This window comes from Athene cunicularia (assembly GCF_003259725.1).
Source record: "Athene cunicularia isolate RWA chromosome 2 unlocalized genomic scaffold, athCun1 chr2_part1, whole genome shotgun sequence".
NCBI lineage: Eukaryota > Metazoa > Chordata > Aves > Strigiformes > Strigidae > Athene > Athene cunicularia.
The window spans coordinates 124,295,797-124,313,577 of NW_020799095.1; the positions used below are offsets into that span (position 1 = coordinate 124,295,797).

Genomic DNA, 17,781 nt, shown 5'->3' on the forward strand with positions numbered 1-17,781 from the left:
ATTCCTTAAAGTTTACTAGGGAATGCCCATACTGCTGGCAGCTCTTTCAAGACTGATAAATACAGATCTTTGAGATGATATTGTAACATTGGCTGAAAACACTCAAAGGACAAAATTTTAAATTTTTATGAAGGTACTTTACAGAAGCTTTGTGAATGTGTGAATAGGAAAATGTAATGATTAAATATTTTCAAACCAGATTTTATTCAGCTCCATTCAAATGTGCTTCTGGGGACTGAGGAAGCTGCGCTTAGTGAAGGACCTAAGAAGTCTGGAGTGTCAAAACAGAGGTATCTGCTGGTTAGCTTCTCACTTTTGGAATTCCCCAGATTAGCAGCTGCTTGGATTTGTGCCAATGGCTCCCAGAAAGGATTTTTAGGCAGGAATTGACAAAGTATGGGACATTCTGGTCCTAACATTTCAGGGTACTGGCATGTACCATTGGGTAGAGAAATAAGGTATGGTTATAAGCTATAGCTGCTCTTAATTCTACCGTACTGGCAGGATCCTTAAATGTCTTAAAAGGCAGCTTTTCCTGACCTCTCTTCAATCCTAGAAAAAGGCAGATTTGTTGCCAGAAAGTGGCTGTAGTCAATCTTCTTTGAAGATTTTTGAGATTGTAATATCAACATGTTAAACTAAGAATATGCCTCTGTGAGTTGATTCAGAAATAAATGGTGTGCTGAATACTATTGTTTATTGAAAGGAAAAACTTTCAGGCTGCTGAATAATGATATAATTATGGGATTAATAAAACCTATGGGTGACAGAAATGTGGTGTAAACATTCCCTGTAGTTCTCTTAATTTTTTTTATGAAATAGCACACAAGAGGTCCTTGTCATGTGTTTCCAATGACTACTGCTTGGTTGCACACCTGGCAGAGGAGTCTGAGGTTTGTGTTTGGCAGTTTCATCTGTGAGAGTTTCTGTAAACAGTGCCTCGAAAGCTGATTTGCTGGAGGTTTCAATCAATCTAAATCTTGAACACAAACCCCTTTCATGTTTCCTAAATACCAATAGTTTTCAGTGGGGACAGAGTTAGACTTGCAACTCAGTCTACATCTATTGACTCTCCTGGTTGTTCTAATGCTTTTGAATTGTGCCTTCTCTGCCTCATTTTTTCCCAACATTGAAAGCGGAATAATACCCTTCATCATCAAAATTATTGTTGGTGATTCATATATTGAGTTATCCATCACTCTATAAGATTTAAAAGCAAATATTTTAGCAGCTGTGTTTTCAACCACTGTCACAAAGTTGTCTATAGATATGTCGAAAAGGCAGCCCACAGTACTAGTAAACTTACAATCTACTCTGGGTGTTGTGCACAGCTAAAACTCACTCAGACTGGTAGAAAAGGAAAATATATGACTGGAAGGTGTGGAATAACTGTCTTTACCACTCATTGTTTTCTTTTTGGCAAAGCCCTTGTAGCTAGCAGTATTCTCTACATTAGCATTGGTGGACACATGTTCTGAAAGAGTTTTTTCTTCTGGAATAAAACAGCTGAGGGGTTTTAATGAATAGGCAGTGGTCTCTGTGAAGGTGATATTCTCTTACATATAGGTAATAGCTTTTTTTGTTGTGTTAGAATGTGACACAAGAGAGGCTTTGAAATGAATCAGAGGTAGGTTCTGCTTGTGCTGGACCTCTGTCTGAAATTGCCTCTGATCAGCCAAAAAGGAAAGGTTGCTCTCCTTGTAAAATGATGGATGGGTTTGTCTGGTTAGGAAAAAACACAGTGACAGCCAACCAAAAATTTCCTACATACATATTTAACCAAAAATACTGAACAATACGCTTCATTTTGTCACTGGAAACATTTTGTTAGGAGATGATGATTCATCACTGAACTTTGCTCTCTGCCAATGGAACAGCTCTCCTGGGAGGAAAATATAATCTATATCTGTCTTATTTGTTTGACAAGCCAAAAAAAAATCAAGAAGCAGACTTCTGCTTTTGTTTCAGTGATTTAAAGTATATTTTCTAACTTTTTATTTGAAGAAGCTGTTTGTAAATCTAGTCTAGAAAAATGCTGGTTTTATGAGCTTCAGCACCATGTTTCATTTGGAGTGAATGAATTATTCCTTGCCAACAGACAGCTGTAAATACATAAAATGCTCAAGCTTTTTGAGGCTTGGCTCAAATGCCAGCACAAAATCAATGTTAAAAATCAATGCCTTATATGTGCAGTACTTTACTTAATCATTTAAAAAAATTATTTCAGTGAGACATAGAGGGCCAGATCCAGAGCAAATTGTCAGAAATAGTTTAGCTTCTGTAGAGTTCTATTGATTTATTCCTGTGCTAGATCTGGCCCACTGTGGAAACTAAATTTAATATAACTGTATTTTGTAATGTATTTATTTATTAGTACTGAACATCATTGCATTTTCCACAACCACAAAAGTGGATTATGTTCATGGCAAATTCTTTACATACATAGAATGTGTAGTTGCATCTTGCATGCAACAAAATTACACTTGACATTTATAAGCTCAGGACTGAGTTTTGCATTTCATTTTGTCTAATTTATAAAACAAGTTCATTTCTAAAGTTACACCACTGATTACAACTACTAATCTGCATAAATGATTAGGACCTCTTGTGATTTAGGGATTATAAATGAAAATTGCAGCAAGTATGATCTTTCAGAAATATACTTTCTACATTAATTTGGTATAGATTATTCACTTTTAATAATGTAGGATAAACCACTTAGTATCATGCTTTAAATATTTGTAAGTATATCTTGGGAAAGCACAGAGCTACTAGTAGACATCACTACATCTCTCTGCTGTTGAAACATCAGCAATAATAGGGGAAGCTGTTCAGAAATTCTTTCTTAAACCTAACTCAGTATATCTTGTGCTTATCCATGCATTCTGTCGCAGTACTGGGATTATTAGGTGGTGCGAATGCTGTGGATTCCAGTGCTGTGTGTAGAATTAACCATAGAGTAAATTCTCTGGTATAGATAAGAGTCAGACTTTCAGAAATTATAACAATGATGCTATTGACTTTACTTGCAGCTGATAGTGCTCATTATCTCTAAAAAATCAGGAAATAACTCAAGTGGAAATTAAAATATGTTACATTATAAAAAGGATCATGTTAATATTATTGTGAATGCACTTTCTCAATTCCTGGCATCACGCATTAGAAATTCTTTACTTAATACTTCGTCAAGGTAGTTGCCTTCATTTAATATCAGCCCAATTGTCATGAAAAATATCCATTAAACTAAGTAATAATTTTCAGCCATGTAAAAAAAAAAAAAGTACAGACTGCATCTTGTATGACTTTTTTCCTTTTTAGCAGAAAATCCGTTTCTAAGGTAAATAACCTGGCTATTGTCATCTCTTTAATTGTTATACTGTTTTCTCTGGTTAATAAATAATATTTCTTTTAATTTGCTTTCTATCTGTGACACCTCATTTATTATAAATTACTATAGCCTGTATTTAATACCTGGAACTATTATTGTACAGAATATATTAATTAGTTCATACAGCAGTTTATATCATTGGGTGAGAAGGATGAAGCAAGGTAATTTATCCCGCATAAAAGGGCATTATGAATCATGGCCAGCTGCCATTTGTGCACAAGCAAACATGGGTTTCCATACTTAAAATATGAAGTTGTCCTCTGGTATTTTTTGTCACACTTTTGATCAAGATAGATTTTTGTTAGTAATATAAGGAAAACTTGTGTTCTTTAGTTTCCAAAGCTGATTGATTGATTACATGTTGAGACTACTCACCAGATAAGACATCACATGTCAAGGCATAGACTGGATAACTTTTTGAGGTCTCTTCTAATTCACTTTCATGTTTCTGTAATTAACTGAAGTAATGAATAATACAATGCATTTTCATGTTTGTGAAAAATTATAGGCAGCCCCTGTTAAAATTCAACAGTATATGACCATGTTTATACTTTTTCTGTTATATATTTGTCTATTCTATTTTTTCTTCTGTCCTTTTGGAATTCACTGTTTTGTAAAGGATTGGTGTCCTGGTTTTGGCTGGGATAGAGTTAATTACAGAATGTTATCAGTGTTAATTGTTTCACTTCATAACACCAACAATACCAGCTAATATTACACTCAGGAACCTAAGACAGCATTAATTAAATTTTGCCATCAAGAATATGAGTATTTCTCATCAAGGAAAAATTAGTTTGTGATTAAAAGAGATGAAACCCTGTTGTCCTGAAATTCAGCATTTGTGGCAATGTGTAATTCAGTTATGCCTTTGAAAATCATTGCAGTGTTATGAAATAAATTAATATATCTATATCATGAGCAGGCATTTTGATATTAATTATATTTAAAGTTTGGAGTGCATAGTTTTCTGTTCCATTTGAAATAATGGAATTCGATTCACTAATCATATACTTGAATACATTAAAGGGGAAAACAGTGTCTTTATGGTTATCTCATGAAGATTGTACAGCAACGGAAAAAACTCTGTTAAAAATGGAGACTCTACAGGGACCAGTTTGCAAACTGAGGAAGACACATAATACACAGTCATGAGAAAACATTTTGCATCATACCTGGCATTCATTCACAACAGCTTTGTGTGACATTATTTGTGTAAAAGGGCATATGGTTATCTTTGCACTCCTTAAAGTGGTTCTCTGTGCCAGAGGGCTGCTCAAAAATTCCCTTTGCTGCCAGTAGCCAAGGAGTTATTACCACATTCAGAGACTGCTAGGAAGGCTGAATCCTGTCCTATTTCCCCTGGCCATTCTCTGTACTAGTTGTGAAGAAGGGAAATTACGTGGCCCTCACTCTGGTACCTTGGCATCACTGCGGGATCTCTCCACACTGTGCTCATCACCCCTGCGCCCCGCTTTCTGCCTTTAGCATGCCGCGAAGCAACTGCAGTGCTCTGAAGCCTCTCTGTTGGTTGTAGGTGAACATTTATTCACAGCTGTGAAATAAGCCTGGTAGAGACAAGTATTAAACCTGAGAGAGAGAGAGAGAGAGAGAGAGAGAGTTAAATTCTCATTCTAAGGCAGTTAAAGGCAAGGTTTCATTAACACCTGCAAGCCCATGGTTTTGTCTTGGCTGCATTGAAAGGATCTCCCTGCCTGAAGCTGCTTCTCTTCTAGACAGACATACAGGGATCAGTCTCTGTAGTGACAGATCCATTGGCCAAATTTGTTTTTCTTATGCAGAACCAAAGTAATAAGATCTACAAGACGCCTGAAAGCAGTTTGGGGAATAACATCATGTCTCAGGATGAATTGCTACAGCTCTCTCAAAACGTGACTTTGTAAAGAGGGAACATTTTCCATATTAGCTGTACTGAACTGATTGTCATTTCCCTTAATGCTGAAAAAACCCTTATATTTTCTTGTTCAGATCTGTGTTGTCTGAAGTACAGCATTCTTATATGCATTTTAATAACTGGTGCAATAATATAGCATTATATTTCAGTAGTTGAGGAAGACTTGAGTCTCAAGTCTTACTAGAGTGAACCTCCCTTTAGCTTTAAATAGAGATTTGACTGATGAATGAAATAACCTGTATTTGATGAAACTGTTCTTCAAGAGGGCACAGGGCAGACTGCACAGTCGGCCATGAAGTCAGCTGTATGAAGGCAAGGTAAACTGACAGATTGAATGGCTCCACCAAACCCATTATTACTATTGCTTTTCTGGGTCAGAATAGAAATCCAGTAAAGGCAACAACTGCTTTGACAGAATATGAGATTACAGTAGTCCTGCTATAATCCCTGCTTTTACAGAGACAAGGGGAGGTATTTTTCATTCTCATCAGCAGGTGAGAAGGTCATGTTTGCTAAGACTGGGTGCAAAAGTGTTATCATCATCTCCAAGGAAGCATGCAGGAGTCGAGTAAATTTGCCAAATATCATCAAATTAGAGCTGTCATTTGTCTGTGAGTGAACAGATGGGAATCATGAATGAAGAACATAGCCTTCAAATTGGGAAAAAATTTCAGGTAGAAACAGAAAACCCATCTAGGATAAGCAGCAGCACGATAGGCCTAGACATAATGTTTGTTTAAAATTGGAGAACCGATCAGACAACTATTTCAGGTGGATCTTGTACATATGTATAATGACTGATGAAACTAATTTTCTCAGTAAAAAAAAAAAAGTATCATGACCAAGAAAGAATTGCCAGTATTTTTTTGTAGGTGACTAAGCTGTGCTCTGGGAAAGGAATCCATGCTAGCAGTATTATACATTCCTGTATACCATATTTCATTTTAATATGTATTTAAATGATTAATTAAAGTAACTGACACCATAATTCCTTTCATTCTTTTGTATTTTCTCATGCACTTACTTTCTCCCTGTGGGACTAAGCACAAGTTTTCAGTTGAGTTTACAGGTATTAGGTACCTCAGGTTTTATACATATTCACTTTGAAATATTTGAAACCATATTTTCATTAAAATGTTTTCATTACAATCAAATCAAGATAGATATAGAAATGCAGATTATCCAAATTAATGAATATTTTTAGATATTAAAATTGTTATGGAAGCTAATATATATGTTGAGTACAGTGCTGCACTGGAAATAATTAGAAAGGAAAACATGGGGCTTAGTGAAGAGAATCATAAAGAGGGTAAGGAATTTGCAAATGAGCTGCAGGGAGTTTACAACTGGAACTTTTATGGTAATAATTCTGAGATAGTTTTTTTGTTCAATAATTTCACTATTGATATTAGTAAATATTGGGAGTGTGCCGGCAAAATTTGCTCATGTAAGGCAGAATGGCATCAATAATACAGAGGAGGAGTGGGATATCATATAGGAGAGGGTGAGTAGCCTTTATGATTGGGCTAATAGAAATGCAGTTAAATATTAAGTGAGGGTCACATTATCATTTTTCAACTATAAAATCCCTTCTAGGCCTGTATATTTTAGCTCTTATTAATTTTGGATAGTTTATATTTTGTGCTGCCTCTGGATGGTTTTTAACTATTTTGAAAATCACACCCCTTAGGCACTTTTTTTTTTTTTCTTTTTCTTTTTTTTTGTGAACACTAGAAAATGGTGAAATTATTTTTTCAATAAAAGTAACTTCTAAACAGAATTACCTAAACATGAAAAAGTAATATTCACTGAATTGTAAACCCCCAAAAGCAAAAATATATAATGAAAGCTGAAAAATATTTCAGCTTTTATAACACCAGCAGTCAGCCTAAAAGGAGTTGAGTCTTCTAAAACAGATGCTGTCTTGTGATGGAAGATAGATTGGCCTGTGAGTCTGAATAAACTTTGTCTCTAATTAGTATGCAAATCTCACCTGCTCCAGGGTTCTTTCTCTTTCAAAAACTATGATCTATTTAGTGTTTCTGTGTTTTCTGGTGAATAATCTCACCCACGAGGCTTCTTTTTCATTCCAATTTTCTTCATACCTGTAATTTTCAAAGCACGCTGTACTGTTTTACATCAATGTTTTCTTCAAAGCACCAAGCTGAGAAATGTTAGCATTTCAGATATTAAACAAATCCTGAAAAAATATGCAAACATTTAATAATAAAAATATTTTTACTTAATCCTATAGGGTAAAATTCTGTATTGCAACATGTATATTATACATGTAAAATACAAACAGTACAGCGAGGACTATGGATATTGAGTGAGTTTAATTCATTTTGTAAGCATTTGAATTGATTAGCAGAATTTTAAATATCACAATGTTAAATAAAATATATAAATGCGTTTAAAATCCAATCTTATACCATTAAAATAGTGATGATTTCACCAGAAGAAGGATCACATCTTAGTCAATGTCATTGACAGAAAACATGTCAGCATGTTATGACATCCAGAAGTTTTCTAAATTTCTGTAAAATTGTGATAAAAAGATTATCCTACTCAAACCTGATTCCTCCTTCCCCTCCCTTTTTGCTGATATGATTCCCTGTGTATCAGCATGGAACATAAATGAAGTATCTAAACAGCTGGACCTGATTCAGGATGTGGATCTTCTGAGGGATGTATTCACATCATCCAACTTCAGACAACTCCTTTCTAAACTCTGACTAACTTTTGAAAGAAGCAGCCCGTTTTCTGCTGTCTAGATAGGAAAGTTAGTTTTCTAAGTTTAAACAGTCAAAATCTTCATAAACTGACTACCCTCCACTATGTAAGCAACCCTCTGGGGCTCAGTGAATGCGCACATACACAGTCACATGCCCACACACCCGTGATCATGACCTGTGATGGCAATTCCTGCATGTTTAGAGGTCCTTCCAAACGCAATAGATGAGAAGACTGTGCATTACACCTTAGACTGTATATATTTATATACAGTGATTGTCTATATCTGCTGACATGTGGCAAGAGACTTATTTGGAGTGTTGTATGAGTACTGTGGGACTATTTGATGGAGTAATCTGTTCTATGAATTGCATGAAGTCATTTAGCTATGCGTATCCTATATGCATAATTCCTCTTTAGTGGCCTTGAAATAGTGAAAAAGGAATTCATGACACCTGTATTTTATTTTCCAGTTGTATGCAGCGTTCATCCCTGGACAAGTCACTTAGATGCAGATCTTGAAAGATTTTCAGGTCTCCAATTAATTCCAAAGACATCTGTAAAGGTTTGGCCTTTAATCTTTCTAGCCTTTGATATCCTTAGCTGCAAGATGAAAATGTTACTATGAACATATCTTTGCAGCCCCTTGGAGACTCTTGCATGAAAGGTCCTGTAAACATGTAAACCATTTTTTTATTTTCTTCTTATTGGCCACTAAAGAGAATTTTGCATGGAATATAAGCACTTGGAACTACAGGGGTTTGCTATGTTTATCAGAAGCAAGAAATTTGCCCTACATATTTGTGTAACTATTATGAAATGGAAGCACCAAATATAAATAATGCATGAAAATATGTAAAGTATGTTTTCCCTACTATTTTTTTATTATTCTATCTGATTGAATAGGCAGCAGTGTTGAAGCTCTGTTGAGAACCTGTCTCAGTCTCCCAGGAATGATGCTTTTTTAGTAAAATTTAGCAATAGAAAATTGTTTTAGCATTAGTTATTCACCTGATTCTAGTCCAGCACTCAGAAGTGGAACCAGCAATCTTGTTTGTTAAAGACGCACAGAGTATATTACAGGTGCCATTCTAGAAAATTGTCTGAGACGGAGAAGAGTAATAGGTCAAAGAGAAGCTATAAGAGCAAATAGTCAAGAAAGAGAAGGCTCTGTATCACCATTTCCAGAACAATCACTGTGATTTTGATTTGGGGTGTAAGAATGCACAGACATCGGTGAAAGCTTTGTGTTTAGCAGCACATAAATGTGAAGGCATCAGTGCTCTTCAGTGCCAGCCAGGGAGGTGGCAGGTCCTCTGCAGCTGTAATACATTGGTCTGGAGGAATAGGAGTAGGTGATTGTGTCTGGAGTGGTGTGTGGTACCGTGGGGTGTCTTGCTGCTGAACAGTCACACAAGGTCCTGCTGAGGAAGAGGTTTATTTTTCCCATCTCACTCTCTTGCTTGCTACAGGTTAGCCCTATGTAGCCTGTTTACATGGCCATTTTCCTGATGTGCTCACCAGAGGACCAAGTCAAACTTAAACTGGAAAGAGCCTGTAGGTATCTAATTCATCAAATCCTATTTTAAATACTCAGGTCTCTCTTCATTTCAAAGCCTTTCTTGGGCATGTTCAATAGCTTTTTAGAGATAACTAGGTTTTGTCAGGTTTGAATTTCAGTTAAGCTTAAAGATTCTTGTCCAATAAATGCCAAAAACTGGGATGAATCCTGCCTGGCTCAGAAATAGTGCACAACATAGGCTGAGCATTGGAACTGCAAAAAATCATGCTGCAGGTAAGCTATATTATATCCTCATAATGAATGAAAAAAATTCTCAGCTGTGCTCTGTCACATACTAAGAATACATTGAAGTTACATATATGAAAAGGGTGGAGGGAATTACTTGTGTCAGATCAATAATCTTCAGATCAAATAAACGTTGTGTTTACATCAGTGGAAGGAATTTACTAGAGTTTGGACTCACATTACAATGATAAAATATAAACGATAACAAATATTATACATTTATCAAAGAAGTATAGTAGTATATAATACCCGATACAGTTCAGCTGAGCTGTCTAAAAATGCTTTACAAACTGTTATCACTGGTGATGAAACAGACTTTTCAATATGAGGCAGTGTCAGTCATATGTTGGTTAGTGGATACACTGAAATTTATGTGAGAATTATGGACTAAATATCATCTTTAGAAGGAGAAAGACCTCATTTGGTAAAGTAGGAAAGAGGCCTCAGCTCTGCTGAGAGAGGTGGAAACTCTCAGTGCCTCACCAGATTCAACTCTAAGTGTTCAAAATATCCCAAGCCTCTGGATTGATAAGATAGTCTTTTAAAATATTCATTTTAATGGAGGACTTTAAAGAATTGATTTATGGAAAATTTTTAATATTTTAAATAAGAGAGCTAAGATTTGTTTAAAAAGTAAGTTGAGATTTTTTTTCACAGTTTAGATTAAATTAGGATCCAGCTAATAAAGAAACTACCCAAACCTCATTATTTTTGTGACTTTTGATTAGTTTGGTGCTTTTCATCTTTATGTTTCCTGGTTTGGTTCTGTATTCCTGTTTGACAAATTATTTGCATTATGGTAGGCTTTTATACAAAAAAGGCTTATAAAATCAAGTTAGAGCAGTATGGTTTCAAAGAAGACTAAACCAAGACCAGCAAGAACATTTCTACTGAAGGTCTAGGAATAATTTGCAGTAATGCAGTACAATTCCACACATGTAATTAAGGGCTAAAAAAAAAAAAAAAAGCTGAAGTAAATTTACTCCTGAATTTAGTGCTGAGAAAGCAATATTCAAGACAATGCAACGAATGACCTTTTTAGCTCACTATTACAAATTTATCTTTGGACCTAACATTGTTGGTTATAATTCTAACTCAGTTGATTAGTGTAAGCTGTGTCACCTTCAAAACATTACGGGCTAACACAAGTGAGATTATTTGTATTTGGCTTTTCCCTTCCGGACTTGTTGTTTCCTATTGCTCTCCAAAGCATTAAGGTTAGAAGGAATGATAAAGTAGACACACAACCTATGAGATTTCTGTTTCTTTCCCTTTCCCTCTTGTGCAGATGGATTGAGAGAGAGAGCTGCTCTTGAGGCAGGTTTCTCAGGCAGACATGAAACCAGAGCAGATGCTAGCAGACCAAGCAGTGATGCATATACTTCACTTTTTCTTTTTTTTTTTTTTTCCCCCCCTTTCTATTAAATACATTTGTTATCCTGAAACAAGTCTTTGTCCTCAGATGACAATTACTACATTTTATTTAGAATGCTGAGCCATCATCAACTTTAAAGATGCATGGTGGGTAGGGTGAGTTTCACCCACACCCTATACTTCATTAACTTTAAACTTCATTAATTTTCTATAGACAGAAAAATAAAGGGAAATGAGGCCAAGTAACGTGTTTTGGTACTTAAAACCAGCCTTCAATTCTCTTAATAAAAACCAGAATAAACTGTTTGCTGTCAAAGAAGGTTTATACAACTTCTTTGAAAATGGCATTGAAAAACTGTCACTTGGGCAAACTTTCAAAGCACAACATCCTATCTGCTGTAGCACACACCTATACCACATTTGCTCCTATCAAAGCCTAAAGGAAGCCTCAATATCACACAAATCTCATTTCTGTCAGCTAAAGAGATTTGGTGAAGATGCAGAAACAATTTCATCCAGAGGATACCACAGTTGATGATCTAAAGAAAACATTCTTCAAATGACTTACAAGCCTTACAATTTCCTATTTTGTGTTTGGGAAATGCTGTCTTGAATATAAAAATTCAAGCTTTTGCAAATCAACTCTCTTTAAAAAAAAATCTACTTATATTTTCACCAAAAATATCCTGTTCTCATTTTTTCTGTTTTCCCTGGGTACTCCTTGTCTTAGATGAACAATCAAAAAAGCCAGCACACATTTTTAGCTTCATCCCTGTTTCTTTTTCATTCTAGCCAAATTCATCTGTATGCCACAGAATTGTCAAACAAAGAAGCGTCACTTTCAAATATTCACAGGGGAAGAAAATGATGTTTCCCTTGTGTGGGCTTCTTTTTATTTTTGTTTTTGGTCTTTTTGATGTTCCAGTTTGCTGTACAGCTATAATCTCTCCTGCTTTGTAGGGTGTGTGTAATAAATGGGGTCTGAAATTCCTTAAACACTTTAGCTTCGCTTCAGCTATTAATCTCAGCAGCCATTTATTGGTTTGTATGCTACAAAGCAATGGAGATTATCCTTTAATTAATTCCATTGAGGGGTTCAGCTGCTACCATCAACCACAATATGGTTTCATAAATTAATATTGTAGGAGAAATATAATGCAATTTATTATAACATTTATATTAGAATGCAAGTAATAATACTAGAAATCCTGTGTAACAAAGAGATATATGTATATATATATATATATATATGTGTATCTCCCAAATGCAGATTAAAAGAACAATTGTATATTACATTTTCATATTTTAATCTTATTTAACTGTTTTAAGTATATTCCAGAATCCACCAGAAAATAAAAAGATGTTTTCTTGTCTCCTACATACGTAGCCATCTTCAAAATTCAAAATTATGAAATGACACCTTACATCTAGATATAAAATTGATCTTTAGAGCTTTGCTTGAGATCTAACTTTCCCACTAAATTATTTGTACTTGTGTTGTAGCTTAATCAGTTATAATCATACATATTTGTACATGTGAACATTTTTATGAGTACTTGAGGGACAACATCAAATACTGCCTAAAGGATTGCCAAAATCTCTGGAACCTGAAAGTGCTTGGCATGGGCACCTTTTCTGCAACAGAGGACCGAATATGTTAAAAAAATATGCTAACTAGGGTGTTTTCTCTAGCATACTTTAACTCAGCATACTGAGTTTAGCTGTTACTTTGAAAAAGACAACAATTATGGCCCGGTTCAAAACTAATTTGTGCGCTAGTAGTGTTGGTGTAAGCAGAACAAGTTTGACTGCCAGGACAATGCTGTGCAATTTTACTTTAGTGTCGTTAAGTGTTAAGATTTCAGTCATACCTAACTTCTAATGGAGTTAGCAGAAATGAGTAGGGAGGTAAGATGGTTCTTCTGTGCCCACCCAGACTAAAGTCAGAAGCTAGGCAGATCTCAGGAAGTCCAGATCAGTTCAAATTGGCAAAATAAGGTGTTGTCATCAGTGGTGCTCCTTTCCCGAGTACTGCTTTCAGTAGGATGTCTTGTATATTGGCAACCTCATCTGTGCTAAGAAATTAACCAGTGTGTGTTCTCCCTAAAAGTCTTCATATAGCATTATTAATTAAGTTAATTCATTAAGTAGAATCTCAAGACAATCTGCAGAAATAGCTTTATTAAACCCCTGAGCATTGTAAGATATTGCAAAGCCTCTTTGTGGATTCAATGTAAATCTAATATTTCACTGATCTGGGTGAAGAAATGCAGAGCTTAAAATGGAAAAGTTTTCTATAGTAATTATAACTTTTTTTTGTTACACAAATCAGAAGTGCTGAGTTATTTTTCATCTTAATATATAGACATTCCTGTCTTTTCTGGCAGTGTAGGTCCAGTTTATTGATCAAGTTTTGCAAGGACAGAAGCAGAGCTCTGTGCTGAAATATTATTGAATCTGCTGCTTTGAGAATTCTCAGTGTGTAACAACAGAAATTACAGCTACTCAGTGTCATGTAGAAGCTGATGGAAAACACTGTGTGGCTTAGAAGCTTCAATCCTCACACAGGGTTAGTGTAAAAGTAGACTCACGCCAGCTATCCAGGCTCTGATGTGTCAGTGATGTGCAGACGTATTTGTGTTGTGACGAATGTTGCACAATGGCATCAGTATCATGTTCTCAGTGAAAGAGGCCCTGGGAAGGTATGTGTGTACCTAAGCAGCTACCAACAGAGAAAAGATGCTGCCAGGACATGCTGTTTAAATGCAATCCACCTAGCAAGAGCTACGATTCAGGTCTGCACAGGAACTGATATTACAGTCCATGGGCTGCAGTCACCAACCAGGCTGAATGTGCTCACTTCACAGGAGACCCAGGGCATGAGGTTGTTCCCAGGAGCAGATCCAAGGTTCCACTCCTTCCTCTGGTGGTTGACATAATTCAGTCCAGAAAACCAGAATGTAGAGTGGAAACGTACTCAGCAGGACCTGTTGAGTACTTGTAGATCAAATGGCAATCTTAATTTCTTAATAGACAAGATACAGTTTGTAATCTGTGTGTTTACAAATGGGTCTTATTTGTTTGTTGCTTTTTTTTTGATTTCTTCAAGTTTTTCGGTCACTGGTTCCTTAGTTTCCAGTTCATACAAAGCAGCAAGGCTCTGCAATATATATTATAGAAAAAATGTACAACTGACTTAGATATGGATAACTACTCTCAAAGCATAGACTTTGTGATCATTTTTCCATAATTTCTGTTGTACTATTTGCGATAGCAGTTATTATTTTTTGACTCAGGTTGTTTTTTTATTTTCAATTAACATAATATGGCGATATAGTGAACTGACAAAAACCTGGATTGACTGATAAATCTGACCTTCATCAGATTTGTACTGAGTCTTTAATACTAATATGTGGAGCAGTTCAGAAGCATTGCAAGATTATCTTCATGACTCACAATAGCTGTGAAGTCATAATACCATATATACACATATATATATAGTTTGCCATCTGCACTAACTAATAATATTAATTCATCTGACGACAGGATGAGAAGGAAGACCAGTTCATCGAATAAGAGAAACTGAAAACATGGTTAAAAGCCTTCTCAATCAAATTGTCCAGGAAAAGACATGATACACCCAATTTATTAAAGTTGGGTTTGACTCTGTATTTAATGATTTAACAGAAAAACTTTTCCAGTTTAATTATAGTCTATAGTTAGACTTTAGTGAACCTGGGTTTTCTGGCTTCTAGCCAATAAAAATTATTTAATATTTGCTTGTCTTATTTTTATCTGTATAAAGTAGTACATCTGAACAAAAGTACATCTACAAGAAAGGCAGGAAGGATGATCCAGGAAACTATAGACCTGTCAGTCTGACCTCGATGCCAGGGAACGTCATGGAGCAGGTCATCTCAGGTGCCATTAAAAGTCATATAATGGGCAACCAGAGGATCAGGCCCAGTCAGCATGGGTTTATGAAAGGCAGGTCCTGCCTGACAAACCTGATCTCCTTCTACGACAGGGCAACCTGCTTATTGGATGAGGGAAAGGCTGTGGATGTTGTTTACCTTGACTTCAGTAAGGCCTTTGACACTGTTTCCCACAGCATTCTCCTGGCAAAACTGTCTGCTTGTGGCTTGGATGGGCACACGCTTTGCTGTGTAAAAAACTGTCTGGATGGCCGGGCCCAAAGAGTTGTGGTAAACAGAGTTAAATCCAGTTGGCAGCCGATCACGAGTGGTGTCCCCCAGGGCTTGAGTTTGGGGCCACTCCTGTTTAACATCTTTATTGATGATCTAGCCGAGGGGATCGAGTGCACCCTCAGTCAGTTTGCAGATGACACCCAGTTGGGTGGGAGTGTTGATCTGCTCGAGGGTGGGGAGGCTCTGCAGAGAGACCTGGACAGGCTGGAGCCATGGGCTGAGGCCAACTGGAGGAGTTTCAATAAGGGCAAATGCCAGGTGCTGCCCTTGGGCCACAACAACCCCCAGCAGCTCTACATGCTTGGGGAGGAGTGGCTGGAGAGCTGCCAGTCAGAGAGGGACCTGGGGGTGTTGATTGACAGCCGGCTGAACAGGAGCCAGCAGTGTGCCCAGGGGGCCAAGAAGGCCAATGGCATCCTGGCTTGTGTCAGCAATAGCGTGGCCAGCAGGGACAGGGAAGGGATCTGACCCCTGTACTCGGCACTGGTGAGGCCGCCCCTCGATTCCTGTGTTCAGTTTTGGGCTCCTCACTACAAAAAGGACATTGAATGACTCAAGCGTGTCCAGAGAAGGGCAACGAAGCTGGTGCAGGGTCTGGAGCACAGGTCATATGGGGAGCGGCTGAGGGACACGGGGGTGTTTAGTCTGGAGAAGAGGAGGCTGAGGGGAGACCTCATCGCCCTCTACAGCTCCCTGAAAGGAGGGTGCAGAGAGCTGGGGATGAGCCTCTTTAACCAAGTAACAAGCAACAGGACAAGAGGTAATGGCCTCAACTTTCACCAGGGAAGGTTTAGGCTGGATATTAGGAAGCATTTCTTTCCAGAACAGGTTGTTAGGAGTTGGAATGGGCTGCCCAGGGAGGTGGTGGAGTCCCCATCCCTGGAGGTGTTTAAGAGTTGGGTTGACATAGCGCTGAGGGATCTGGTGTACTTGGGAACTGTCAGTGTTAGGTCAATGGTTGGACTGGATGATCTTCAAGATCTTTTCCAAACTAGATGATTCTGTGATTCTGTGAAAAGTATAACCTTTTGAAGACAAAAGTTAATGCCTTACAGGTTCAGACCTTTACTTGTGATGGTCTCTTTAGTAGCTTGTTATCATTCTCATGTTATAATATTGAATGACTAATCAAATGAAAAAGCTGTTTGCTACATGCAAATCCCATATGTTAACAATGGTCTATTTGAATCTTTAAAACAAGGTATAAGTCATGGATAGGGTAATGAAATAGATCTCTAATACACGTTAAGCCTGAAAGAAAACATTTTTTGAGAACTTCTCTGTGAGAAATTATGATAACTAGGAATTTCATTACTGTTTGTATATCCTTTTAGGGTATATCTCTAATAGCTGGTCGCACAGGGCTAGCAGAAAGTGTTATACATGTGACTGTTCTCCCACAGTTAAGCACAGGAGCACTGGAAAGGATCCAGGAACATTACTTGCCACATGGTACCTGTCCTTTCACATCACATGGGCTGCATGGACTCATTGAAGCGCTTGGGTCTGCACACAATGGATTCTCCCTCTTCATTTAATGCATATGAGCAGCAGCGTTGGGAATCTGGGTTGAGACACCAGAACATTTGGAAAAGGAATTTGTGTTCCCCCACAGAAGACAAAAAGTGTTACATTGTGTCTTTCTGAATATGAATTTTCTAAGAACAGAAATTTTGAAAATCAGGGATGTGGAGTTAGGGTGCACAACAAGGTACAGCCATTTCAGTATGAAGAAGCGAGGATACATGTGCCACAGGTACATGTAGCATGAGGTACTTTGGGCACAGTTAAGGGTGATCATCAGCTCCATCGTTTGTGTTTTTCAAAAGTTTTGGGTTTGCTGATGTTTTAATGTCACATTCATGTGTAATGTCACATGAGAAATCATTTATGAAATTATGTTTATTGGTTAACACTGCAGTTGAGGCATGCCTGTGATTAGCTAAAGGCAGAGATGTTATCTGATTCTTAAATGCTTTTTCAGTTTCTTAGATCATCTTCCAACAAAATGTCTGAATTAGCTGTCTATGACAGATGAGAAAGAAAAATCACAGAATATCTTAAGTGTTGGGTCATGATGTTTACTACCAGGCTAAGATGTGTGGATCTCTTTCTTCTGCTTCTTCGTGGCATCTGTTGACTCTCTTGTCACTATTTTCCCTTCATCTTCTCTCATTCTTGTTCAGTTAGACCATTAGGCCTCAAGAATGCTTTAACAAGTTATAGGTCTGCTCCTTGTTCTCTCATTCCTTTTGCCTCATTTTGCACTACAGACAACAGATCCAGCATAGTAACTCACTCCTCTTTTTAAATATGGCTCTGCTCCTCCCCCCCCCCAAAAAAAAAAAAAAAAACCAAA

The 17,781-nt window shown here is 37.0% G+C and overlaps 1 protein-coding gene across 5 annotated transcripts in view; it reads left to right on the forward strand.

Annotated features, from left to right (window-relative positions):
• RALYL (RALY RNA binding protein like) overlaps positions 1-17,781 on the forward strand; it is a 396,410-nt gene that overhangs the window by 19,536 nt on the left and 359,093 nt on the right. Inside the window, exon 1 of one of the 5 annotated variants that reach the window (XM_026842124.1) lies at positions 8,579-8,598. The exons of the other annotated variants lie outside the window; for them this stretch is intronic. The gene's annotated coding sequence lies outside the window, so the exon portion shown is untranslated. Of the gene's footprint in view, positions 1-8,578; positions 8,599-17,781 lie in introns of those variants that run through there. 5 annotated transcript variants of the gene reach the window in all.